Raw genomic sequence first — 27,916 nt, forward strand, 5'->3', positions numbered from 1 at the left:
GATGCCCCACTCCTAGAAATCAAGAACGGCCAAGTTGAACCATAAGTGGGATGTCACCTAATCTATGACCATAGCGAAACTGCGGAGCAAAACTCCCATCCATTATTTACAAACTAGAGTCTAACCAATAGAGAAAGAGACAATCAGGCAGGTTGACAACGAATGGCCATGTTTAGCAAAAGACACATATCTACAAGCAAACAGTCATTTAGGAAGCAAAGCAGTGTCACAAATAGCTTTACCTTTAAAGACACAGGCCCCTTAGTTATTCATCTTACCGGGAATCTACAGATACAAGTGCCTTAATCATTCTGGGTAGCAAGATAAGCAAGGGTGAAAGACAGATGAAGCGAAGTTGGTGGGCTATGGTGTTGACCCGAGGCTCACCTGTATGTGAGCCGTTTGGCTCACGCGCAAAGAGAAAGGTGTATGACACAGGTGATTGAGAGGTGCAGGTGGGAGGTGCGGTGTATACGTTGGTGTGCAATGTGAGCTCTATTAATAACTGTTGTGGACTCATTTGATGCCCCACAACAGTTCGAGTTAATGAGGTGTGTATGCTGAAATACACAGTGATATAAGGTGTGTGTGTGTAAAAGACGTGTAAGAGAGAAGTCAGTTCTGAGACTATTTGCTCACCGAGGAGGTGGTCACCACGTCTGGAAACCCGCGGCTCCATTCTCTTTCCACCTGGTACGTCTTAGCGTCACATTCCCTGGACTAACACTCGTAACTGCCACCCGTGTACACAAACGGGACCATTTTTCGTGTACACAAAGGCCTTCTCACACTTTGCAGACCATGCCCACTTAATGTGCTGGTTCAAAAGGCCATAGAGGGGACGCAGTTTGGAAAACAAGTTTGGGACAACCTTTCCATAATAGTTCAGCATTCTCAAAAATGACATTAGTTCTGAAACATTTTTAGGTCTGGGGGCCTTCTGAATAGCCTCCACATTGCTTTCCAAGGGGTAGATTCCATCTGCACTCAACAAATGACCTAAATACTGAAGTTCAACTTCGAAAATTTGCATTTTGCCCCATTTAGACAGACATTGTATATGTTAAGGCTATTAAACACTTTCTCAGGAACTCTAATATGCTCTTCTTCTGTCTCAGTAGCTACTATTGTATCATCGATGTAACAAAGTTTATGATCTACCCCTGCCAAAAACTTGGCCATGGAAGCATGAAGCTGAGATGGTGCAGTTTTCACACCAAAACACAAACGTTTAGTTGTTGCACTGAAACAGGACAAACCAGATGCTTCATGGTTGTTTTCCTGACTACTGTCCAAATCGGTGTTGTTGTTCGCTGACAAATCCACATATCTGGTCGAACTGTTCATGGGGCACATTTTCCATACATGTCCCATTTTATGCCACCAATAACAGGTCACATCTCAAAACCGACACTTCTCAGGGCAATGATTTCCTCCACAGCACTTGCACGGATGTACCAACGATCCACAGCTCTTGCATGTAAGTCCTGACGGTCCATACAATGGTGCTCCCGCCATTCAACTGACCGGCGCACTAAATGGTGTTATCGCCGCTTGCTTGGCTAGCGTCAACCTTCTCCCCCCTGATGTCAGTTTGTCGCTCCGTCCTCAGTTCTTGCTGCTTGGCTGCCTATGTGCTCCTTGTTAGCGTTTCCAGCGAATTTGTCTGACAAACATTTTACTCTGGCGTTTTCAAAGGATAAAATTTCCTTCTATAACAAATGTATTTGTGTTCTGGCCATTTTCGGGTGAAGTCCGGATACAAGTTTATCTCTGAGGGCTTCATTTAGAAATCCTCCAAGGTGAACACATAGAAGCAAGCAGTTTCAAATGTATTATGAAGTCATTTACTGACTCCTGCTCACCTTGGCTGGCTATCCAAAATTTGTGTCGCTCGGCAATCCCTGATGATGGGTTTAGGAGTGAAGTGTTCTACTAACAGCTCTTTCTTCGTTTAGGAAGCATCCGGACTGAATAAGTTCTTCACCATTTTAAACATCTCCTCTCCTACCAACGCCAGTAACAGGTTGGTCTTTTCCCCTCGTTGATAGCATTTGCCACCATAAATGCATCCCAACTGTCCAAGTAGTCATCAAAACACTCGACATTCTCATCAAAGGCGCCAATATTTCCAAACACTGTCATAATTTAGGGTTCCTAAACGATCAACAACCTTCATTGCCAATTTTGTTGTATTCTGGAGAAGCAAATATGCTGAGCATTCCAGTCTATTATGGTGAGGAAATATGGACATGACCCATACTGAGGAAACAACAACCAAAGTCCTTTATGCGCATGCGCATGCTCCACCCCCTGGTGACGTCAATTCCCAAACATTCCAGTATACATCGGAGAGGGGAAGCGAAGGCAGCGTGAGGAGAGGGGAGGGGACGGCAGCGTGAGGAGAGGGGAAGTGAAGGCAGCATGTGGAGAGGGGAGGGGAAGGCAGCCTGAGGGGAGGGCAGTGTGAGGGGAGGGAAAGACAGCATGCTGGATTGGCAAGTGATAGAAAGCTGATTGCTTCTGGTTTAAATGGCCAAAAATGTTTGGCACATCCGATCCATGAATCCCCACTTCTTTAATACTTTGAAATAGACACAATCTGGGTCCGTCATATAGAGGAGATTTTTTTTTTGTATACAGAATCGAGGCTCGTGAAAGAGCTAACATTTATTTCACAAACTTTAAAAACAGATGTTTTAAATCTTTGGGAATCCTACAAGTATCGCAGGTACAGTGGAGTGATACCATATCCTATGGAGGTGTGAATTCAATTAAAAACAAAAAAACAACCCCAACAGAACAGAAGGAGGGATGACAGTTTTGCTTAACTAAATGGATAAATACACTTAGTTATAAGAATCACTGATGTTGTTAAATTTTTCAGTTTTCACTGCAGATATCGATACTTATTTAGTCTACAGGATTCGATCCTCAAATCCGTATCAAGTTTTTGATTATATACTTGAATTATTCCATGAGAGGGTCATCGTGGTTGCAAAGCAAGGTACGTTTTAATAGGCCGAAACAAAATGGTGGCTTAGGAACCCAGCATTGTGGCAGAGGGCTGACCAAGATGGCACAATGTCATTTTGGTAAGGCTTATTTTGTTTTTTATTGTTATGAACACCATGTTAATCATCATCAAAAGGGATCTTTAAACAAAGCCAAACACCAAGTTTTCATTAATGCACTCCATTGGAATTGGATTAGTAAGCCTGCAAAGTTTGGGGCTGCTAGGTGTCATGGTTTTGAAGTTATGGAGGAGACACACACACTGCCTATTATTATTCTAGATGTATGTGTGTATATATATATATATATATATATATATATATATATATATATATATATATATATATATATATATATATATATATATATATATATATATACGTATATATATATATATATATATATATATATATATATATATATATATATATATATATATATACGTATATATATATATATATATATATATATATATATATATATATATATATATATATATAATTTTTGACTCGTCATGCAAAGCAGAATTTGTTTTGCCAGGTAATGTTTTCCCTTGTGCTGTATCGCTCTGCCCTGCATGTCTGATGCGCATGGCTTGACAGGTTCGTGAATTTGCGATAACAGTTCTCACCATGCCTACCTTGAAACAACAACAGCACCACATGGAGAAGTGGATAGCGAGACAAACACCATGAGCGACTTCTTCACCTTTCTTGTCATGCATTTTTTAGGAGAGAGGAAATTAAAAGCAGAAATTTTAGCTTTTGGGTAATATTTATGCAATGTCGTCACATTAAGTATACACGTTTTTGTACAAACTAGTTGTACCACGTTTGGTCAGAAGTACTATTAAGGCAAATCCATGACATTCTTATGTTATTTGCTTGCCCATTGAATCGTTATCCATTTTGATGGAATATCAGTGATAAATCCTTTTTTTAAATATTTCATTGATCACTTAAATAAATTTGCTCAATTATGAAGTTGCGTCAAAGTGCAATTATACTTTTTCTCTGACAAAAAAACGCAAAATACCCAAAATCTACGATTACTATGAATACTTATTTTAACAGCTCCAATTATTCCCATATCCATGTGGGGTCAGCTGGGAAATATTTATTCGCACAAGTCTTTCACGAACAAGCTGGCCAGGCTTGACTTTGACTGAAGGTGACATTTTGGAATCTATTCAGGGTGCCGGTGATAGCTCTCGTACTTTTCGCGAAGGACACCGTGGGATCTTTAACATCCACCAACTAATGTCGGTAGATGAGCCGCCCAGTACTAATGTCGGTAGACGAGCCGCCCAGTTTAACGTCCATCCGAGGGATGGCACACACATTTATGAATCACCATGCCAGTGAAACACTGGGATGGCAGTTTATAGCTGGGTCGGGAGTCGAGCTCAGGCTCGACAGCTTCGAGGTGAGTGTGCGTACCTTGACGCGTTTTAAATGTATCTCGTTTGTAACTTTGATTTCTGGTGGTCGAATGTTGAGCTTTGCTTGCATTCAGAGCTTTTCAAAAGCAGCACGGGAAAGGGCATTCGGAAACGGGAGACAGCTGAACTGACAAATGCATGTGACAGTCAGGACACTTCGCATTATATAATAGATAATGTATTTTTTGTGGCGGATAAAAGTTTTTTTTTTTTACTGCATTCTCACCTATTAACCCATAAATAAATCTGTCACTCATTTCAAACGAGGGATTGGTGTAGAGAAATCAAATTAATTCTTGTAGATTGATTTATTTATTTCAAATAATTTATTCCATCCCATTTGAATTGTTCATAATAGGGCCGCGACCAATGTGATGACGCCGTTTATTGGCACAAAGTAAATGCACGCCATATGTTGTCCCACATTGAGTGCCACCTCAGCGCAATCAAGCCTGTCCGACCGCTGTGATGTCTCAAGAATCGCTATCGGCATCATTGCTATATGGCCCAATAACTCACCTGCCCGCCTACATATCTGCAACAAAGCGGGACTGTTGCTTTTACGAACCCCTCCCGAGACTCATTATTCGACCCCCACGTGGCAGACTGAGCTAGGCCAATTAACAAATGTGCTAGCAGCATCACGTGAGCCATTGAGCTGCTGTGATGGAAGAGCGGTCAGTATCATGGATTCGTTGTGGGTAGGGGTGGGTTTGTAGATTGGGGAGGAGGGGGTCGGGGGGGGGGGGGGGACATGCTGGAAAGAAACATTCTGTGACATCTTCTATCATTCCGTCTCATTTTATGCAAGTACAATCGAGGTTATTTTTGCTAGCTTTTCCATTTTGAATGGGGAAAATGTTGCTTATTTATGCAGTCATAACACTTCGCACCCTCAACAGAGCTAACCGTGCCTCCCGTCTGCAATGCATGAGCTATTACTTAAAGGAAAAAGCTCCCTGAAGGCGTAAAATAATAGAACATCAGGCACCAGTCCCTGTAGTTTCTCACAAGGCTTCTGGCCTGCAACGCTGCTCGCCAATTGTACTTTTTCTCCAGGAAAGCCAGTGGCATTTCTGTTGTGTGTATGTCAACTCTTACTACTTGCCAAATTTACGAATAATCGTTTCGGAAATGCTGGACAACAAGTGTCCACCGAACAGCACAGCAGGCATTCCGCATGTGCAGCAGTTGCTTTCTGGCAGCCTAGGGGCCCATGCTGCTCTGACAAATAGCCATGTCTGTGGGTTAATACAGTCCGAGTAACGCGTTCCAATGGATAATTAGAATTCTACTTGACTTATTTGGGCTGTGCCATTTCCGATGACATTTAGGTTGCGCTATGCAAAATATGATGGATCATATATATATATATATTTACAGTCACGTGAAAAAGTATGTATGTGTGTATGTACGTGTGAATGTATTTATGTGTGTGTGTGTGTGTGTGTGTGTGTGTGTGTGTGTGTGTGTGTGTGTGTGTGTGTGTGTGTGTGTGTGTGTGTGTGTGTGTGTGTGTGTGTGTGTGTGTACAGTCACGTGAAAAAGTAAGTACACCCTATGTAAAGTTTTGACTTTTTCAACATATTTCAACATAAAGCTTTTTGATCTTCATTTCAACAATATTGACAGATAAAGGTGATATAATATAACAAATATCATGAAACATTTACATTTTGTCGTCCATTATATTATTTAAATAAACATAAATGCAAATTTCACATGTGGAAAAGTAAGTACACCCTTGGCTCTAATAGGTGGTATTGCCCCCTTTGGCAGAAACAACCTCAAGTCGGCGTTTCTTGTAACTTACTGTCTACCAGTCTCTGACATCGACTGGGAGAAATTTTTGCGCACTCCTCCATGCAGAATTCTTTCAGCTGTGCGATGTTTGAGTGGTTTCCTGCATGCACAGCTCGTTTCAAATCCCCCCACAACATCTCGATGGGATTTAGATCCGGGCTTTGACTTGGCCATTCCAGAACCCTCCATTTCTTTCTTTTCAGCCATTCCTTGGTGGATTTACTGGTATGTTTAGGGTCATTGTCATGTTGCAAGGTCCACCTTCGGTTGAGCTTCAACTTTCCGACAGATGGCCTCACATCATCCTCAAGCACCCTCTGGTACAATGAAGAATTCATAGTGGATTCTATGATGGTGAGGTGTCCAGGCCCTGATGCAGCAAAGCTGCCCCAAACCATAATATTTCCGCCACCATGCTTTACAATTGGTCTCAGGTTCTTGTGGTCAAATGCTGTCTTTGGTTTTCGCCAAACATGTCTTCTGGTACTGTGGCCAAATAGGTCTACCTTTAACTCATCTGTCCAGAGCACATTGTTCCAGAAGTGCTGGTCTTTGCCTGGGTGTTCATTGGCAAACTTTAGTCTTTCCCTGATGTTCTTTCTGGACAGCAAAGGTTTCCTCCTGGCACACCTCCCATGTAGATCAAATTTGTGCAGCCTCTTTCTAATGGTAGACTCGTGCATTTTGACATCAACAGTGGCAAGAGCTACCTGTAGGTCCCGTGATGACATTCTGGGGTTCTTAGAGACTTCTTTCAGCATTTTGCGGTCTGCTCTCGGCCTGAACTTGCTGGGGCGGCCAGGCCTGAACAAGTTGGCAGTTGTTTGGAATCTTCTCCACTTGTAGATGATCTTCCGGACAGTCGAATGATTGATTTCAAATTGTTTGGAGATCTTTTTAAATCCCTCCCCACACTCGTCGGCATCTATAACCTTCTTTCTGAAGGACTCCGAGAGCTCTTTTGATCTAGGCATGGTGACGCCGCACACTTCAACAACAAAGAGCAAACCAAACGAAATGTCTGAGGTTTAAATAAGACAGGTTCCTCCAAGATCCTCTCTGACGATGTTCTAATCATTTGCACCTGAGCTGGTGCACCTGATTCTAATTTTAGGTATTTGAAGTAGTGATAAATGTAGGGGTGTACTTACTTTTTCCACATGCGAAATTTGCATTTATGTTTATTTAAATTATACAATGGACTACAAAATGTAAATGTTTCATGATATTTATTATATTATATCACCTTTATCTATCAATATTGTTGAAATGAAGATCAAATAGCTGTATGTTGAAATATGTTGAAAAAGTCAAAACTTTACATGGGGTGTACTTACTTTTTCAGGTGACTGTATATATATATATATATATATATATATAGTATGAATGCTTGCATGTGGAAGCGTTTTTTATAAATAAATTATTAGTTGCTATATTATGTGCTCCATGAGATTGGGTTGTACTGTAGCCTGAGGAGAATATTGTTAAGGTATGCAAGTTGGCTCCTGCTGCTCCCTTTGTGTTTTGGAAGGTCCTGAAAGGCCTGTTTGTTTATCGTGCCTGACAAATGGACATGGCCATTATAGACCCCGTGAGCAGTGAAGCGGCAAGCCATCCTGGGTCAAAGAATGGTCCGATATGGCCAATGGGGAAAAGCCATAACCTCGCTTTTATTTGCATGGCATCTGCATGGAAATTGTTGTCATCGACACTCACAATGACAACGCCACAGCTAGTTCTGCAGTGTGTATGTGTGTGTGTGTGTGTGTGTGTGTGTGTGTGTGTGTGGGTATGTGTGTGTGTGTGTGTGTGTGTGTGTGTGTGTATGTGTGTGTGTGGGTATGTGTGTGTGTGTGTGTGTGTGTGTGTGTGTGTGTGTGTGTGTGTGTGTGTGTGTGTGTGTGTGTGTGTGTGTGTGTGTGTGTGTGTGTGTGTGTGTGTGTGTGTGGGTATGTGTGTGTGTGTGTGTGTTTTCTGGCCTTGCTATTCTGTGCTCTATTAATGGTGTTATATGTGCCACTTTGTGATGGACTTAATTCCACAGAGGATTTTCAGACAACTTGATGATCTATGATCTCTAACAGGAATCCAAGTGGCCATGTTGCCTTCGGTGTTGCACAATACTCAGAGCATTTCATTATGTACTTTAGTTATCAAACTGTGCAATTCTGAGCGAAATGTTAAATGTATCTTTATAGACTTTGAAGTCGATTATTTCAAGCTTTTTATTACCTCCGCCACCGAAGGTGCATGGATGTTATGTTTTTACCCCTGTCTTGTTTGTGTACCTGTCTGTCTGTGAACGTGAACAGGATTTTTCAAAACGTTGTTGACGGATTTGGACGAAACCTGGTGGACCCGTTAGGTGTCTGACAAGGACGAGTTGATTCGATTTTGGTGAAGATCTGAATATGGATTCGGATTCGATAATTATTTAATTTTTTAAGTGATTCTTCACCATTGGGAGATAGGGCCAAAAACGATACACAGCAGGATATCTCAAAAAGTTATGGATGGATTTGGACAAAACTTGTTGGACAGGTTGTGTGTGTGTGACAAGGAAGAATCAATTCAATTTTGATGAAGATCCGGATCCGGATCCAGCTAGTAGAATTTTTAAGTGATTCTTCACCATTGAATGATATGGCCAACCAGGTGGAGGTATGCTCTCTACTGAGTGCCGTTCTAGTTTTATACCGTGTTTGAAGAGACCATTGCCCTGGCAGGCAAACATTCGTCCATTATGTGAAATGTCCCTTGGCAAAATTTAGCTTGAAGCTGTTTTTGTCTTGATTGTTGTTTTTAGGGGAAAATGGACAAATGTATCAATTTGCTTCCGTGTTTTTAACCTGCGAGGCTTCGTTTTTGAATCTGCCGTTTTGCTTTTAAACAATTAATCCTGTCTTCAAAATGCCCTCGTGTACAAGCATCTGCTATTCAAATGTGATTCATTCAATTTGGCTGGTAGGCCTATAAGTGCGCCATTGCTGAAGCACGATCAAAGCTCGCGCAATTGTCTGATGGTTGTTGTTGTTTATTCATTTTTAATCGGCAGCTCATCCACTCTCAGGTCATCCTGTTTAACTTAAAAAAAAAAAAAAATTGGAACATGCACAAGATTGATTTTTCAGATCGATTGGCACTCCGAGCTGCCCTCTAAAGCAATCCTGACACTTCATTACTAACTGATTCATGGTCGCACTCGACCACAATGAAGCACACACATTGGATTGATGAGATAGCAGTCAATGGGTGGGATTTGTGAATGGAACTGCATGCCAGGGAACTATAATCAAGCATGATGTGGGTCATGATGGCATTGAGGTTTGAGGCCTATTAAGATTTTGTACATATGTGGTGAATTTATTTTATGAATAATTGGCATAATGGTGATTATGAAACTCATTAGATTTCCTGAAATCCAACATGGCACTGTATCTCATAACAAAATATGGGATGATTTGAGTCACGTGTTCAAATTCTGGGTTGGACTGGATTGTTATGTAGATTTTGGTGGATTCTCGAAAGGATATAATGAAAGCGAGCGATGTCCGCATGCATTTATCTTATAGTAAAGTTTGGCCACTCAAGCAATACTTCTTTACAAAATTGGCTTTCCTTGTACAGTATTCCATTTAAAAACTTGAATTATTATCTCCACCGCCAAAGGTGGATGAAGGTTAAGTTTTCACCCCTGTCTGTCTGTTTGTCTGTCCGTTTGTGAACAAAATTTCTCAAAACGTTGTGGACAGATTTGGACAAAACTTGGTGGAGAGGTTGTGTGTGTAACAAGGAAGAATCGATTCGATTTTGGTGAAGATCTGAATATGGATTCAGATATGAGAATTATTTAATTTATAAAGTGATTTTTCACCATTGAGTGATTAGGGCTAAAACCAACATATAGCAGAATACCTCAAAAAGTTATGGACGGATTTGGACAAAACTTGGTAGAGAGGTTGTGTGTGTGACATGGAAGAATCGATTCGATTTTGGTGAAGATCTGAATATGGATTCAGATATGAGAATTATTTAATTTATAAAGTGATTCCTCACCATTTAGTGATTAGGGCTAAAACCAACATATAGCAGGATATCTCAAAAAGTTATGGACGGATTTGGACAAAACTTGGTAGAGAGGTTGTGTGTGTGACATGGAAGAATCGATTCGATTTTGGTGAAGATCTGAATATGGATTCGGATATGAGAATTATTTAATTTTTTTAAGTGATTCCTCACCATTGAGTGATTAGGGCTAAAACCAACATATAGCAGGATATCTCAAAAAGTTATGGACGGATTTGGACAAAACTTGGTAGAGAGGTTGTGTGTGTGACATGGAAGAATCGATTCGATTTTGGTGAAGATCTGAATATGGATTCGGATATGAGAATTATTTAATTTTTTAAGTGATTCCTCACCATTGAGTGATTAGGGCTAAAACCAACATATAGCAGGATATCTCAAAAAGTTATGGACGGATTTGGACAAAACTTGGTAGAGAGGTTGTGTGTGTGACAAGGACTAATCGATTCGATTTTGGCGAAGATCTGAATATGGATTCGGATATGAGAATTATTTAATTTTTTAAGTGATTCTCCACCATTGAGTGATTAGGGCTAAAACCAACATATAGCAGGATATCTCAAAAAGTTATGGACGGATTTGGACAAAACTTGGTAGAGAGGTTGTGTGTGTGACAAGGACTAATCGATTCGATTTTGGCGAAGATCTGAATATGGATTCGGATATGGGAGTTATTTAATTTTTTAAGTGATTCTCCACCATTGAGTGATAGGGCTAAAACCAACATATAGCAGGATATCTCAAAAAGTTATGGACGGATTTGGACGAAGCTTGGTGGACAGGTTGTGTGTGTGTGACAAAGAAGAATCGATTCAACTTTGGTTAAGATCCGGATCCGGCTAGTAGAATTTTTAAAATGATTCTTCACCTTTGGGAGATAGTGGCAAAAACGATACAAAGCAGGATGTCAAAAACTTGTGGACGGATGATTTTGATTAAATGTGATTCTGTATTGTGATTTCCTGGTGTACTCTAGGATACAAAACGTAAACTGTTCACCTGGCGGAAGTATGCTCTCTACTGAGTGCCATTCTAGTTAAATTATTAAATGGTAAATTCAACTTTTTATTTCAAACACTCACAATAACTATATCCTTTAACATAATTATTCACCTGGCATTGCCCTGCGGATTACATCAAATGATTTAAGAAGCAAATGAAACATTCCATTTCCCAGTATTGTCTGTGGAGGCAGCCATGGGTTGTCTTTGGTGATCCTTATTTGCTTTTTGAAACCAATCATATAGGACCTATACAGGCAAGATGTCGCTGCCTCGGGGAATTATTCCATGGGATGTGTACTGAACTTTCACTGCCTGCATAATAGTGCATTTGTTTACGCAGAGACGTATTTGAACAAATTTTAAAATGATTGCAGGTCGTATTTATTCCTCAGCTTTTGAAATTCACGCTTGGTCCCCATTATGCCGGGGAAATTAGATGTGATTTTTCTATACTCAGTCGAGGCTCATGTAAGAGCTAACTCATAGAAGATATAATAAAGGGAGCAGGAGACAAGAGGGGGAGAGAGAGGGAAACAACAACAGTAGAGAACAGGGACATCGGGAGTTATGTAGAAGGCTGAGAGTTGGGGCAGGGTATCTGGGACAGATGGACACTCCAAGGACTTTCAGGAAAGGAGATGACAAGAGACGAGATTGTTGCAGAATAGATGGTAGAAAACAGAGAGATCACCAACATGCCAGTGATGTGAAAGCAACAGACATTAGGGGTCTGCCTCATCATGGGAGATTGCAATACTTTTGAGAGCTTTAGATTCCACAGAATCCAGGAAAGACAGATGTGATGCTGGGGCTCCAGCCCATAGTAGAGGGCAGTACTCCTCTGTGTTTCACACAAAGGCCTTTGATTTCACACAAAGGTCCCAAGGAAAGACTTGGTTTGACAAAGGATGTCTACTGTCTAGTCTGCGGCTGGCATTGGAGGCCAGGTTTGCTTTGCGGTCAGCCCAGGTCATGGCTGATAGTGAAACCGAGAACTTCCAGAGACTGGACCTCTTCCCTTTGATAACAATTCATTTTATTTCTCGAAAATCAAAAAGCACATGAAGTAGATGAAACCCCATTTGTTTATCAAGGTATTCTCCTGCTACATGGACACACTTGCCCCATAGATTTGACAGTTGCTTTATTGCCTGCCACCTGTGCAGAAATATTTGGGATGGGTATGCATTATTATCGGGACATGTGCATTGGCGTCTTTATCCTTCACAAACCTAATAATACTAAAATATGCATTTTGGTGTCTGTCTGTTTGTCTGTCTTTTTTACCGCGATACATTCAGTCGTTATACCTATCCAATCTCAACGAAACGTGACAGGAGGACTAAGGTCATACGAGTCGCTGTAGCGACTTCGCCCCTCTGTCCCTTTACCCTCCCCAAGTGTTTTTTTTTTCCTCCTTGGGCGGAATCGATGTTAAGGTGTATATCTGTGTTACGATAGCTAATTGTGGCGTTTTTCCAAGTCCGCTTCTAATAACAAAAGTAACAACACTAATGATAATAGCATATTATTAACGTTATTACAAAACAATATTAATAATAATAATATCCCCCTCCCCCCCCCCCCCCCCCCCCAAATAAGGATTTATTGTTAACGTGTATAAATAGATTATAGTGGCGTTTCATGGGGACACCCCTACCAGAAGTGAAAAAACAAAAACCACAAACACTTATTGTTGCTACTGCTGTTTAACACTAAATTGAAAGGGAGGAATCCCGACGCTCTTGAGGCATCGTATGCTTATCGTGGACGAACCTAGATCTACTGTAATCTATGTACCCCGGGGAGGATAATAACATGACGCTTGCCATCCCATATGGCGTATAAGTTGTTAAAATCTGGAATGATGAGATTGTGGTATTGTTTGACATGGTTTAATTTCTACGAATGTCCCAGTTAATTTGGTTGATAAAATCATGATAGATCAGTTTAATTATTGGAACAATGGCTTGCTTAATTACTACAGCTGCTGATTTATTTTTGGTGAAAATCGCCATTTTTGTGCTTTTTGCACCCCAGAATGTTAAGGAATTCGTTGTTGGACTTCATTGGATTTGTTCTCTGAAAGATTGTTGGACTTCGCAAAGAGAGTAGACTTTATATGTGACACATACAAAAGCCCATCAATCAAAGATATTGAGCGGGACATGAGACGACCAGAGTATTCAGATATTGACTTCATCATCTCTGGTCCTGACAAAAATTGTTCAAAGAATTAAATGCTGCGCTGAACTCAGGAAACTTCAAGACAGCCATCTTACACTTCCTGTTAAGCATTGGCAGAGATCACCATACCTCGAGCAGATCCAAGGGCACACATTGATTGTGGGACTGGATAACAAGACATACCATTACCAGGTAAACTGGTAAAGGAAGGTGGTATTGTGATGGAAGAGGTACCCAGCCTAGCTGGCAACCACGAATAGGCTGGCATGAAGAGGGAAGCGGTAAAGCATGATATGGAAGAGGTAAAGCATTACATGGAAGAGGTAAAGCATTACATGGAAGAGGTAAAGCTTGATATGGAAGAGGTAAAGCATGACATGGAAGAGGTAAAGCATGACATGGAAGAGGTAAAGCATGACATGGAAGAGGTAAAGCATGATATGGAAGAGGTAAAGCATGACATGGAAGAGGTAAAGCATGATATGGAAGAGGTAAAGCATGATATGGAAGAGGTAAAGCATGACATGGAAGAGGTAAAGCATTACATGGAAGAGGTAAAGCTTGATATGGAAGAGGTAAAGCATGACATGGAAGAGGTAAAGCATGACATGGAAGAGGTAAAGCATGACATGGAAGAGGTAAAGCATGATATGGAAGAGGTAAAGCATGACATGGAAGAGGTAAAGCATGACATGGAAGAGGTAACGCATGATATGGAAGAGGTAAATAGGTAAAGAACGAAGAGTAAAGCATGACATGGAAGAGGTAAAGCATTACATGGAAGAGGTAAAGCATTACATGGAAGAGGTAAAGCTTGATATGGAAGAGGTAAAGCATGATATGGAAGAGGTAAAGCATGACATGGAAGAGGTAAAGCATGATATGGAAGAGGTAAAGCATGACATGGAAGAGGTAAAGCATGATATGGAAGAGGTAAAGCATGATATGGAAGAGGTAAAGCATGATATGGAAGAGGTAAAGCATGACATGGAAGAGGTAAAGCATTACATGGAAGAGGTAAAGCTTGATATGGAAGAGGTAAAGCATGACATGGAAGAGGTAAAGCATGATATGGAAGAGGTAAAGCATGACATGGAAGAGGTAAAGCATGATATGGAAGAGGTAAAGCATGACATGGAAGAGGTAAAGCATGACATGGAAGAGGTAACGCATGATATGGAAGAGGTAAATAGGTAAAGAACGAAGAGTAAAGCATGACATGGAAGAGGTAAAGCATTACATGGAAGAGGTAAAGCATTACATGGAAGAGGTAAAGCTTGATATGGAAGAGGTAAAGCATGATATGGAAGAGGTAAAGCATGACATGGAAGAGGTAAAGCATGATATGGAAGAGGTAAAGCATGACATGGAAGAGGTAAAGCATGATATGGAAGAGGTAAAGCATGATATGGAAGAGGTAAAGCATGACATGGAAGAGGTAAAGCATGATATGGAAGAGGTAAAGCATGAAGAGGTAAATAGGTAAAGAACGAAGAGTAAAGCATGACATGGAAGAGGTAAAGCATTACATGGAAAAGGTAAAGCATTACATGGAAGAGGTAAAGCTTGATATGGAAGAGGTAAAGCATGATATGGAAGAGGTAAAGCATGACATGGAAGAGGTAAAGCATGATATGGAAGAGGTAAAGCATGACATGGAAGAGGTAAAGCATGATATGGAAGAGGTAAAGCATGATATGGAAGAGGTAAAGCATGACATGGAAGAGGTAAAGCATGATATGGAAGAGGTAAAGCATGATATGGAAGAGGTCAAGCATGAAGAGGTAAAGCATGATATGGAAGAGGTAAAGCATGAAGAGGTAAATAGGTAAAGAACGAAGAGTAAAGCACATGTGTAAAATTTGCCAAAATATAAATATCATTATCAGAAACTCAGATGCAGATGTTCTCATCATTCTTCTCACACATGCGCACAACCGTCCTGCTCACCTGTGGCTTGATGATGGCGTTGGTACAAAAACATTCCAGACGGTACATCGATGTGTCGAATCTTGCTGAAAATATGGGACCAGAGTTTTGTGGCGACATTCCAGGATTGCACGTCTTACAGGATGTGACTACGCAGCCAGTTTTGTGCATGCAAGGGTAAAGCTCGTCCATTGGTGTTGCTGGAGAAAGACCACAAATTCTGGATAGCCTCTGCCAAACTGGGACAGTGTCCAACCATATCCCAAACTTTGTTCGTAGACCCAGAGGCTTTTGTCTGTACCCTGTATGGGAAACCGAAGCAGACGTCGGTGAATACTGCCAGACACATCCTCTTCTAATAGCATTTCGCACCAAAGGGCCAACCTAAGCCTCTGGAGAAAATCAGGGTATCAGATCTTAGCGCTCTGTCTCCACGCATGTCTGTTCCCTCTGAGAAAGTGAAGCAAACAAACCTGGTTGCGTCAATGTGGAAGAGAGCAACAATATCCGATCCCTATGCTTGGAAGCCAGAGGAGGTGGATGGATACCGGAGAATGAATGACCAACACCGTACACTTAAAATGGTTTGAAGGCAGACAGGTTCCAGAAGATGTTTGTTGTCAGATTGATAAGGACACAGATGAAGAGATGAGTGATTTTTAAAAAAAATTTGTATACTGAATCGAGGCTCGTGAAAGAGCTAACATTTATTTCACAAACAAATCAACCAGACAAACAAAATATACAAAAAGAGGGAGCGGAAGACAAGATGGGGAGAGAAGGGAAAGCACACAACCACAACATTTGAGAGCAGGGAGAAGTGTGATGATGGAAATGATGACATGACAGAATACTCTTCTTCCTCTGATAAGACAGCCACTGATCTGGACCTAGAAGAGACATATTAAAATGAAATTGAGTGATTAAAACAGAATCGTGTCATAGGCTGGGACTTGATTTGGCATGATTACATATATAACATAAGTTAGTTTCATAGAACAATTAATGTATATGTGTCTGTTTTTCATAAGCAATTGCTTTTATAAGACTTAACGAAAATGGTGCAGTTTCTGATAAAATGGGGATAGGGGAAACATTGTGTAATTTTATCCACAATAACTATGTTCCCATGACAACGATCAAATTAAATGAACAAATGAATGCCTACATGAACTTTCTACATGGATGAAACACAACTTGTGATGAAAATAAGACACCTGTTACGTGATTAATGTCAAGTGATATACAAATCGTAGCAGCTACTTCCTCAATTTTCAGACCATAATAATCTTTCTAGTGTCAAATGGCTGTTTAAGAAATCAGTTTTCGTAATCAGCACAAAATCCTGATTCAGAAATCATCCTCAAACCTTCTGGCCTCAGACACATGATTAAAAGTGATGCGTAGCTCTTGGACTATATCTCTCTCTGTTCTCAGCTTATTCTTCCCATCTCCTCCAGGATCTAATCCAATCGACACTTACAGTATCTCCCACCTCCACCCTTTTTATGTTATGCTTGTCTCCAGTCTTCCTTAGGAAGTTCAATCGTACTCTTCCCTCCAAGGATGAGGCATGCCACACCCTGCCACACCCAATCCTATATGTGATCTTTTATATCTTAATTAACCCAGGCTAACCCCCGCTCTAGCAGGGAAATTGGCCTTAAAATGCCTGTTGTGTGTGTGTGTGTCTATCTTAATTAAACCTCTGGCACCTGACTCTCTTACTCTTCTTCTTTCATATTCAGCACAATTACCTTGAGATCTTCAATATCCACCAACTAATAACGCCAGATTGGACTCCCAGTTTAACATCCACCCGAGGGATGGCACACACATTGATGAATCACCCTGCCTGTGAAACGTCGGGATGACATTTTATAACTGGGTCTGGATTCGAACCCAGTCACTTTGAGGCGAGTATGCGTACCTCGAGGTCACCCAGGAAGCTTATACCCTCTTACTAATTACAGGTCATTTTTTTCCTCCCACCCCTCTCCCTCCTCTTTTCCAGTTTGTTAACTTCCTACCTTTTGTCCAACTATGGCCCCACTGCCAATGAAGTTGTCAGTTTGTTGCCGTTTTACCCTCTATCTCCTCGTGTTTCCATGAGTTTTGTATTTATTTATTATTTGATTATGCATACCCAGACTGAGGGTTGCTTGGGCAGTACTTTGTGATGGAGGAGTAACCTGTGTTACAGATCCGTCACTTCCGCCTTTGTTTTTTTTTGTTTGTTTTTTTGTATACAGAATCGAGGCTCGTGAAAGAGCTAACATTTATTTCACAAACAAATCAAACAGACAAACAAAATATATAAAAAGAGGGAGCGGAAGACAAGATGGGGAGAGAAGGGGAAGCACACAAACACAACATTTGAGAGCACGTAGATGTGTGGGAGGGAGAGGGCTTGGGGGGAGGAGGCGTGGGAAGGGGGGGGGGAGTGGGAGAAGAATAAAACACAAGGACACCAAGGACTTCCAGGACAGAAGTTGGTATTTCAAAAAGGTGGATTTCGGGTGAAATTAGCGGGGGTAGAAAAGATCAAGGTTTTGGATGGGGGAAGATAAGAGATGGTGGTGAACAGCTGTTTTAAAGACCTGGAGGGAGGTGTGGGATTGAAGAGCGTGAGGGAGTTTGTTCCAGAGGTGGGAGAAAAGAGGAATGAAGGAGTGAAGGTGAGCAGAGAGTCTTGATTTTGGCAGTTTAACCATAAGAGGGTTGTAGGCAGATCTTGTGCGACCTGTAGGAATATTTGGGGGACGGAGCCCAGAGAGAGCTGGGGGGGCAAGGCCAGAGAGGAGTCGGTAGAAGACGGAAAGACCACCAACCTGCCTGCGGTGAGTGAGTGAAAGACCCTTGGAGTTAGCTTCATCGCGGGAGATTCCAATGATTCTGAACGCTTTGGTTTCAACAGCATGAAGTCGAGCTGGGTTTGAGGCAGGAGCACCACCCAGAGGGGAGAGCAGTATTCCATTGAGCTGCGGATGAAAGCCTTGTATGTGGTGAGGAGCTCAGGTGTGCCAAGGAAGGACTTCGCACGACGGAGGATGCCCAGTCGGCGACTGGCTTTGGAGGCCAGATTTGAAATGTGGTTTTCCCAGGAAATATCATGGCAGATAGTGAGACCCAAAAGCTTGAGTGACAGAACTTCTTGGAGAGGATTATTCAGAAAGTGGATGGGAGGGTTGTCCAGTCAGTCTTTTCGGAGAGACATCGTAGGAGTGTGAGATTTGTCAGGATTGAAAGACATGTTCCACCCTGTTTGCCCAGTCTGTGATTTTGTCCAGGTCTGCAGAGAGTGAGGAGGCTGCAGACTGCCGATCTGAGGGATGAGGAATGGAGCGACAGAGAGTAGAGTCATCATCAAAGAGATAGAGAGGATTTTCAAGAGAGTCAGAGAGATCATTGATGAAGACCAGAAAAAGCACAGGGCCCAGAGCACTGCCTTGGGGAACTCCAGCCTGAACATGAAGAGGAGATGAGAGAAACTCATTCAGGGCCACACGTTGACTATGACTAGAGAGGAAGTCCGCCAGTCATGTGTTGAGATTTCCATGGACAACAAAGGAGGAGAGTTTGGTGAGCAGAGCGGGGTGCCAGACGGTATCGAAGGCACGTGATATGTCAAGGGAGACGGCTCGAATTTCCTGTTTGGCATTGAGGACCTCCATCCATTGTTGAGAAAGCAGAAGCAGCATGTCCAGAGTAGAGTGACCAGGTCTGAAACCAAATTGATGATCAGAGATGAAGCCATTGGAGAAGAGGAAAGATTTCATATCTGAAGCAATGATGGCTCCATGACTTTGATGACAATTGGGAGAAGGCTGATTGGTCTGTAGTTGCTAGGATCTGTTTTTGCACCTTTTTTGTGCAAAGCAGTGATGTTGGCTGATTTCCAAGCAGATGGCAGATGACCTTGAGCAAAAGAGAGGGTGAAGAGAACAGAGAGAGGGAGTGAAAGAGCGGAAGAACAGGATTTTAGGACCCGTGGGCTGATGCCGTCAGGTCCAGTTGCAGAATCAGTGTCGAGGGTTGACAGAAACTTTTCCACCTTGTCAGGAGGAAAGGACACAGAGTCCAGGAGCAGCTGGGTACAACTGGGAACGGTGGGTACAGAGAAGGATGGGTTTGGGACACAAGATTTAGAGGCAAACACAGAGTTGAGGCATTCAGCTTTTTCACGTGCGGAGTCAGCTGTGTCGTCATTTGCGGTGAGGGAGGAGATGGAGGGGGAACAAACAGCAGAAACAGATTTGACCAGACACCACCAGGATTTGGAAGAGGGAGACAGATAAGAGAGTTCGGTCTTGAAAACGGAGAGATATTGTTTCCTGGCTCTCCTGAGAGTGGACACACACTTGTTCTGGGCTTTGTGAAAGGAAATGAGATTTCCTTCTGTTGGATTTGCTTTCCAGGAGACGAAAACAAGTTGTTTCTGGGCAACAGCCTCACCACAAGATTCCGTGTACCATGGATGGGAGGAAGGGTATGACAACTGAAGACGAGATGGGATAAATCTGTGCATGAGAGAGAGCAATTTACTTTGGAAGAATTCCCAGGATGAGTTGATGTCAGAGGCGGTAGAGATGGGAGACCAGTCCAGATGATTGATGGCTGCTTGAAGACCGTGCCAGTTGGCCTGAGTGAAATGCCAGACTCTTCAGCGCTAAGGAGGCTCTCTGAGAATGGTCAGAGAGATGTCCACTTTAACAAGCACATGATCAGATGAGCTGATTGGAGCAGAAGAAGAGCAGCAGACATTTTCAGGGAAGTTAGTCATAACCAAGTCCAGAAGAGAAGATGCTCCGTTGACTGAGATCCGGGTCGGGAAATTGACAGATTGTGTCAGTCCCAGTGAGTCGCAGAAGTCCTTTGCTGAAGAGCCATGGCTGGTGAGAGAGGTACATGAGGTAATGAGAGAGGTGAGAGAGGTACCCAGCCAACTGGCATGGTGACAATTGAAGTCACCACATATGAGGAAGAGAGTTGGGATGGGTCGATAGAAGTTGGTCCATATTATCAGACAGCGAGATGTAGATGGAGTCATCACTGTTTGGTGGACGGTACAACACACATATGAACAAAAGATGGGAGCGGCGGGGAATCCGTAGCCAAAGGTATTCCTGGGGGTGAGGTGAAGAGAGGGCAGTGCAGGGCGAGTGAGGAAGAGAGTTTTTTTTAAATAAAGATAGCAACCCCACCTCCAGGACGAGGCTCAGGTCTATCATACCGGAGGAGGGAGTAACCTGGGAGAGATACCAAGGAATCAGAGACATCATGAAGGAGGAAAGTTTCTGTTAAGCAGATCACGTCTGGTTTGTCAGAAGCAACCTGTATGGAGAGATCAGTCAAGTTTGAGCGAAGGCCCCAGATGTTTGAGGTCTATACCATTAATGAAGAGGAAGGGGGAGCATCGGATACAGAACAGGGGGGGGGGGGGGAGGGGAGGGGTAGGGTAAGATGTGGAAGAGGAGGAAGTAGTAGGGAGAGCTGTTGAAGGTGTGTCAGAGATTTCAGAATAGCTTGGAGAAAGGGAAGAATGGGGCGGACAAAAGGTTTGATGGTGATAGGGTGAGGGACAGTGAAGTGTTATTTGAGGAGGGGGAAGAGCGAGTCAGAAGGTTGGGGGAGATGAAGGTGAAAGTTGGAAGGGGGAAGAAGCGGGGAGGACACTTTGAGGAGGAGGGGTGAGAGGGGAGTCTGGGAGGGGAGGAGCGAGGGAGAGTCTCGGAGGGGAGGGGTGATGGGGAAGTTTTGGAGGGAAGGGGTGATGGGGAAGATTTGGAGTGGAGGGGCAAGGGGGTAGATTTGGAGGGGAGGGGTGATGGGGAAGTTTTGGAGGGGAGGGGTGATGGGGAAGTTTTGGAGGGAAGGGGTGATGGGGAAGATTTGGAGGGGAGGGGCAAGGGGGAAGATTTGAAAGGGATGGGTGATGGGGAAGATTTTGAGGGGAGGGGCAAGGGGGAATATTTGAAAGAGATGGGTGATGGGGAAGATTTGGAGGGAAAGGGTGATGGGGAAGTTTTGGAGGGAAGGTGTGATAGGGAAGATTTGGAGGGGAGGGGTGACATTGGATTTTAGAAAGTGTACGATTAATGGGAAACGAACATTTATTGCAAAATGAGTTTCTTGTGACCTTCGAGTCAAAAATACGTTTGAGGACGCTGAAGGAGGGGTGGAGTGCAGGAGAGTTTCGGGAATATAGAAAAGAGGAACTGTAAGAGATGGAATTTTTTTTTGGAATGAATAGATTTGTTGAGCAAGTCGAAAGCATCCTTTTATAGAAGAAGAAGAAGAAAAAGGTGTTATAATATACGACAGAATACAGTTCTTCAGGGGAAAGTTTAAACATTTTTAAATTGAGCAGTGAAAACTATCTGGGGAAATGGAAAATGGAAATGGGGGTGAAACACGTGATTGAAGAACGAACGAACAAATAAGAACAACGAATAAACGAATAAGAACAATGAATAAGAACAGAGAAGGAAATATTGTTTTTGGGTTTGTTTTTTTTTGAGTTGAGATTTTAAGCAAGGAAGTATGGGGTGAAAGACTGGGACAAAGACAGAGAACGAAAGTAATTGCAGCACAATCGACGGACAGCTGAGAGAAAAACAAAGCCTCAAGGTCGGACACAGGAGCCTACTAGGCCTCAAAATACGCGACACGAATTAACTGACGATTTTGTATACATGTATGAAAAATTAACACCGAGAATCTTACTAAAGACACACTATAGGCACACACACCTAAAGATAGATACAGTTTCGACAAAAACACAATTGTGAAAAATTACTTAACTTCGAAAGCGTGAGCGCATGGACAGCTTCGAAAAGACGTGACCTCCAATCTTGCGCATCGAGTTATTATATACTTGTAGAATTTTTTTAGTTTCAGGTAATATTGTTGTTAGGATTTTTGTGTGAAATGGAGATGACTTTAGTAAAAGGTAAAAATAAATGTTTATGGAGGAAAAAGAAAAACGCAGCAAAGAACCGGAAGGAGGAGGAGGAGGAGGAGGAAACAGCCAGGAGAGAGATACAGGCATGAATCGCGTCGAGGCTGCGAGCGGACTTTTTTGATATTGGTCGCGAGAAGGAGTTGAGGCTTCCCGGGGGAGGGATTGCCTGCGACATCGTCATATGTTGCGAGTTAGTAAGGGAAACATATGAAAATCTGTTAACTAAATTGTTACCAAAAAATTTCTTCACCAATATGTTTGTAAAGGTGTGTAATAACATGTGTTAAAATGTTGAAGGTCAACTCCCGTGGGAAACCCAGAAACAAAGCTGTTGAATTCGGGTACCGAAAAATTATTTTCGAGAATTTTAATTTTTTTAAATCGGCCCTTAAGTAACTTATGAGGGATCAAATAAGGGTTTTTCATGATTCTGAGTTGATTGTTAACATTTATATTTCACCACAGACACTCCTTTGTGGAAAAATAATTTCTAAATATATCTCGTTTTCTACTTTGCAGGACATGGAGTCTAGCAATATGGATGAAGACGTTACTCCACCTGTGCTCAATTGCTTCATCTGTGCACGCTCGGATACACCAGCTGAAAGGCTCATACAGGCAACTCCAAAGGGATACTCAACTTTATTGAAACAAGCAGAAACTGTCGAAAATGTTACTGTTGTGGAACGTATGAAGGAGGCTCAAAAGGAAGGAAAACTGAGGTACCACCAGAAGTGTAAAAATGATCTGTACAACAACTTTGTTGCAACCACCAAGAAGTCAGCTCAAGCATCAAAGGCAGAGAAAGAGTCATCAAAGTTGAAGAGAAGACGCACTACTTGTGAGTTCAGTTCATCAACTGGCTGCAGTTCTAGAAGATCACAGTCAGTTGACCTCCTGTATAAGGATGTATGCATTCTTTGCAACCAACCAGCCCAGCTCTACAAAAATAATCCAGCACAAGCTAGAAAGAAATACAGAGTGCCAGATAATTTGACTGCAGATACACTGAAGGCAAGCTTGCTGAAGACAGCACGGAGTCGCGGGGATGACTGGGGCACTGAAGTCACTGGACGCCTGGAAGGGATCAACGACTTGGTAGCAGAAGAAACACTGTACCATTTGCGATGCAAACTTATGTTTGCGAGAGGTGACAGTTTGTCCAAGACTGATGAGGAAGGAAAAAGGAAGAGAGGACAGAGGAGTATTGATGAGGAGCGAGAGGCAGTTTTTATTGAATTCTGCGAATGGTTAGACTCAGAATTAGAGCATGGGGTAATGAACATGGACCAAGTCCATGAAAAGCTGCAGGAGTTTGATCAGTCACCAGAGAAGAGCCTTTCTTATTCAAAGCATTGGCTAAAGATAAAACTTCTAGAGAAATACGAAGACACCTTGTATTTCACAACACAGGAAAGAAGGGCAGATGTACTCTGTCTCAAAGATGGCACCGACAATATTCTGCGAGAGCATCATGCTAATCTTGACCATGGAGATGAGAAGACTCAGATCATAAAGACGGCACTCAAGTTCATAACCAATGATATTGCCTTGATTGATTTAGGTCCAAAGTCATACCCCACCACACACAGTATGACTGACATCGATAGTCAGCTGACACTTGTTCCTGCAAGCCTTCAGATGTTCTTGAGACCGATTGTCAAGACAGACGAAAGAGTTGCCGTTTGGGGGCAGAATTTTATTAAGGCCTGTCGACCTCGGTCTGGAGTATTGCCACACCAAATGGGGCTTGCCATACAACTTGATCATAGATTTGGGTCAAAATGGATGCTCAACAAGTTCCACCGGCTGGGATACACTGAGTCTTACACGGAGACACAAAACTACAAATACTGCTTCCTTAATAGTAGGAGTGGAGATGATGTTCCAGATACTTCTGGCACTCTTGACACCATTGTGGAGGAAACCGATGAACAGATCAATGATGAGGTTGCGGTTGATGCTGCGCTTGAGGATCAATCAGTGATGACAGCCAAAGTGCCAGCCAGTGAAAGTGAATTGTCAAGTAATGATCAGGTGGTCTTTATGGAGGTTGGGGAAACAAACAATGCAGTCACTCAGTTTGTTGGAGACAATATAGATTTAAACATTGTCTCTATTCACGGAAACACTCCCTTTCACTCAATGGGTTGGATCGAAGTCACCTCTCCGGCACCACCTTTGCCAGATCCACAGACAACAGCAGCTTTCCCCCGGGTGAAGTTGAAGGCACTCGACAAAGCTAAGATCCTGAGAGAAACTGAAGTAAAGATTATTCCATTTACGAACAGGAAACAGATAGGAACGAACGCGATCATGTTTCTCCCCCTCGCTGAGCTTTCCTCCTCCCTGGCTCATGATCAGCCACTCCTCACTCCAGGTGACACACTCTGGGCAGCGGGGTGGGTGATCAAAGCCAACGATCCTGAGTTCCCACACTCCAACTGGAATGGCTGGATGAAGAGAATCTGGGTATGAGCCAGTTCCAACACTGGACCCCACGGCTCCTGAGGAGCTATTGCAGTTCACGAGCTGTAATTGTCATGGAGATTGCAGCAACCGGCGATGCAGCTGCAAGAAGAATGGGGTCACGTGCATCTCGGCCTGTGGAGTCTGTAATGGCATTACATGCAGAAACTGCAGTCATGATGTTGTTGAGTCTGAAGAAGACATAGACAATGACTGTTGAAACTTCTGACATTGTGAATGAGAAATAACTCTTGAGTATTATATATGTATGTGAAATAAAAGCTACTTTGTGTGTAAATGTAAAAGTGAAAATATAAATGTTAACAATCAACTCAGAATCATGAAAAACCCTTATTTGACCCCTCATAAGTTACTTAAGGGCCGATTAAAAAAAATAAAAATTCTCGAAAATAATTTTTCGGTACCCGAATTCAACAGCTTTTTTTCTGGGTTTCCCACGGGAGTTGAACTTCAACATTTTAACACATGTTATTACACACCTTTACAAACATATTGGTGAAGAAATTTTTGGGTAACAATTTAGTTAACAGATTTGTGAAATATCTCATTAAATGCCCTTACTAAGTGCAATTAAACCTGCGTCTCGGGTTTTATCACCAAGTGTGAGTCATCGTTGGAGAAATATGCCATTTTGTCCTCGAAGAAGAAGAGGCTGTCCGCTTGGTGCATCTTGTTTTGCCGTTGGGATTTCCGTATCGACTTTATCGGGTTGTTTGCCGTTGGTTTACCTATCAGCTCAATTCCCAAATGGACCTCTCACCTCGTAACTCCTCATCCACAGTCGCGCCAATACCTGCCTATTGATTTGCCGTTCTGCACGACCTCAATCTTCAACCAGCGTGGGGATCCGTGCACGGACTTTGGGGAATGTTACATCCCACTCACGTTTGGCGTATCATGAGTTCCTTGCTTTGAGAGCATTGGGGAATGATGGTACCATCACATGTATTGTTCATTTGATGCAAGTGACATTTTCATTGTACTTTCTTTAATAGTGTTGTTATTGTGTATGTGAGAGTTGTTAATACAATTACTTGTTTTGTTCTACAATTGCATTGGTGTGGTTTTACCATGGTTTATTAGAACACTCAAAATAACATATCTTTCTGCCGTGTGCCCGCTCCAGACTCTGAGGTGCACTGTAACCGGGGTTTGGGAACGTAATACGTAACTGTCTCAAAGGTTGTGTTGACTGTCTCGACCTCCACCTTCTTGGTATTAGATATAATGTCAAGTAATCTTAAAAAATACTCCACTTTAAACAATACTCGAGAATATACTCTCGAATACTCTAGTAGAATAAAAAAATATTCTAGAATACTCTAGTTTCGACAATACTATAGAATATATTCTAGAAACCACCTTTCGAGGCCATTTCCCCCCGCAGAGCAGGGGTTGGCCTTTTTCGGGTACTATGGTCCCCTTTTTGAAGCAATGTTTTATGGCCGGATGCCCTTGCTGCCACCAACCCTGTTTGTCGCCTTTTTGCGACACACAGGGAATTACCAGCAAGCTGGTACTCAATTTGCCGACCTCGGAAGAATGACAGGCTGAGTCAGCCCCCCTGGCGTTAACTCAACGATCGACCAAGATTCGAACCCAGGATCCTAGGATCCCAAGCTGGCACCCTAACCTCTAAGGCCTAAGCCAACACCAGGCTTTAGAATATACTCTAGCATACACTCAATACTCCAAAATACTCTAGTTTAAACAATAGTCATCACATCTCCCTGCTCCCTGCTCTCCCTGACACATCACATCTCCCTGACACATCTCCCTGCTCTCAAATGTTGTGTATGTGTATGTGTATGTGTATGTGTATGTGTATGTGTATATGTGTATATGTGTATATATGTGTATATGTGTGTATATGTGTATATGTGTATATGTGTATATGTGTGTATGTGTATATGTGTATATGTGTATATGTGTATGTGTATATATGTGTGTATGTGTATGTGTATATGTGTATGTATGTGTATGTGTATGTGTATGTGTATGTGTGTATGTGTATGTGTATGTGTGCTTCCCCTTCTCTCCCCATCTTGTCTTCCGCTCCCTCTTTTTATATATTTTGTTTGTCTGGTTGATTTGTTTGTGAAGTAAATGTTAGCTCTTTCACGAGCCTCGATTCAGTATACAAAAAAAAAAAAAAAAAAAAAAAGTCTAGAATATACTCTAGAATACTCCAATAGAATAAAAACTACTGTAGATTACTCTGGTAGAATAAAAACTGAATACTCTTGAATACTCTAGCTTAGACAATACTCTAGAATATACTCTCGAATACTCTTGTGGAATAAAAAATACTCTAGAATACTGTAGTATAATAAAAAAGACACTCAAATGCCCTAGTTTAGAAAATACTCTAGAGTATACTCTAGAATACTCTAGTAGAATATAAAATACCCTAGAATACTCTAGTGGAATAAAAAAAAATACTCTCAAATGCTCTAGTTTAGACGATACTCTAGAATGTACTCTACAATACTCTAGTACAGGAGTTCTTAACCTGTGATCCATGGACCCCTTTGGGGTCCGTGGATGGGCTTCCGGTGGGCCCGTGAACCAGGTGCAGAAAAATTATTTAAAATTTATTTTCGCTAGCTTTTTATAAAAAGTTTTATTTTTTGTCTATGTACACTTGTACAGGATGTTATGTACTTACTATTGCTCACTGAAGACTAGTAGATCTGTAAGGTAGGTTGAAATGGGATGATACTGAGTGCACAGTCAGGTAGCATACAGTTGTCATCGTCGTCAAGTTATGACTTCTAGAGTAGTTCCCGTCGATAGAAATTGAAGAAAATGTACCTTGCCCCAGATTTTAGCGCTGGCCGCTAGACCGCGTGTTTACAGTTTGGTGTCGTCGTTTGCAGGACCGCCACCCAGTGCCACTCCATAGTTAACTGCTTATTTCTCACTTTCCACGGCTTGTCACGACTCAGGAATCTTTCGATTTAAGGCCCTGCAGTCACCATTATGGATGCTGCTGAA

General features: G+C 42.1%; 1 protein-coding gene and 1 long non-coding RNA gene across 14 annotated transcripts in view; one reads left to right on the forward strand and one right to left on the reverse strand.

Annotated features, from left to right (window-relative positions):
• LOC137420807 (synphilin-1) overlaps positions 1–27,916 on the forward strand; it is a 406,546-nt gene that overhangs the window by 169,836 nt on the left and 208,794 nt on the right. The window lies entirely within an intron of this gene.
• Positions 16,155–27,916, reverse strand: part of LOC137420809 (uncharacterized) — an 83,895-nt gene continuing 72,133 nt past the window's right edge. For both annotated transcript variants that reach the window (XR_010983198.2, XR_010983199.2), the window contains one exon: positions 16,155–16,355. This is a non-coding gene — a long non-coding RNA (uncharacterized LOC137420809). The remainder of the gene's footprint in view (positions 16,356–27,916) is intronic.

The sequence above is a fragment of the Myxine glutinosa genome, chromosome 2, assembly GCF_964187855.1.
Source record: "Myxine glutinosa chromosome 2, kmMyxGlut1.1, whole genome shotgun sequence".
Lineage (NCBI taxonomy): Eukaryota > Metazoa > Chordata > Myxini > Myxiniformes > Myxinidae > Myxine > Myxine glutinosa.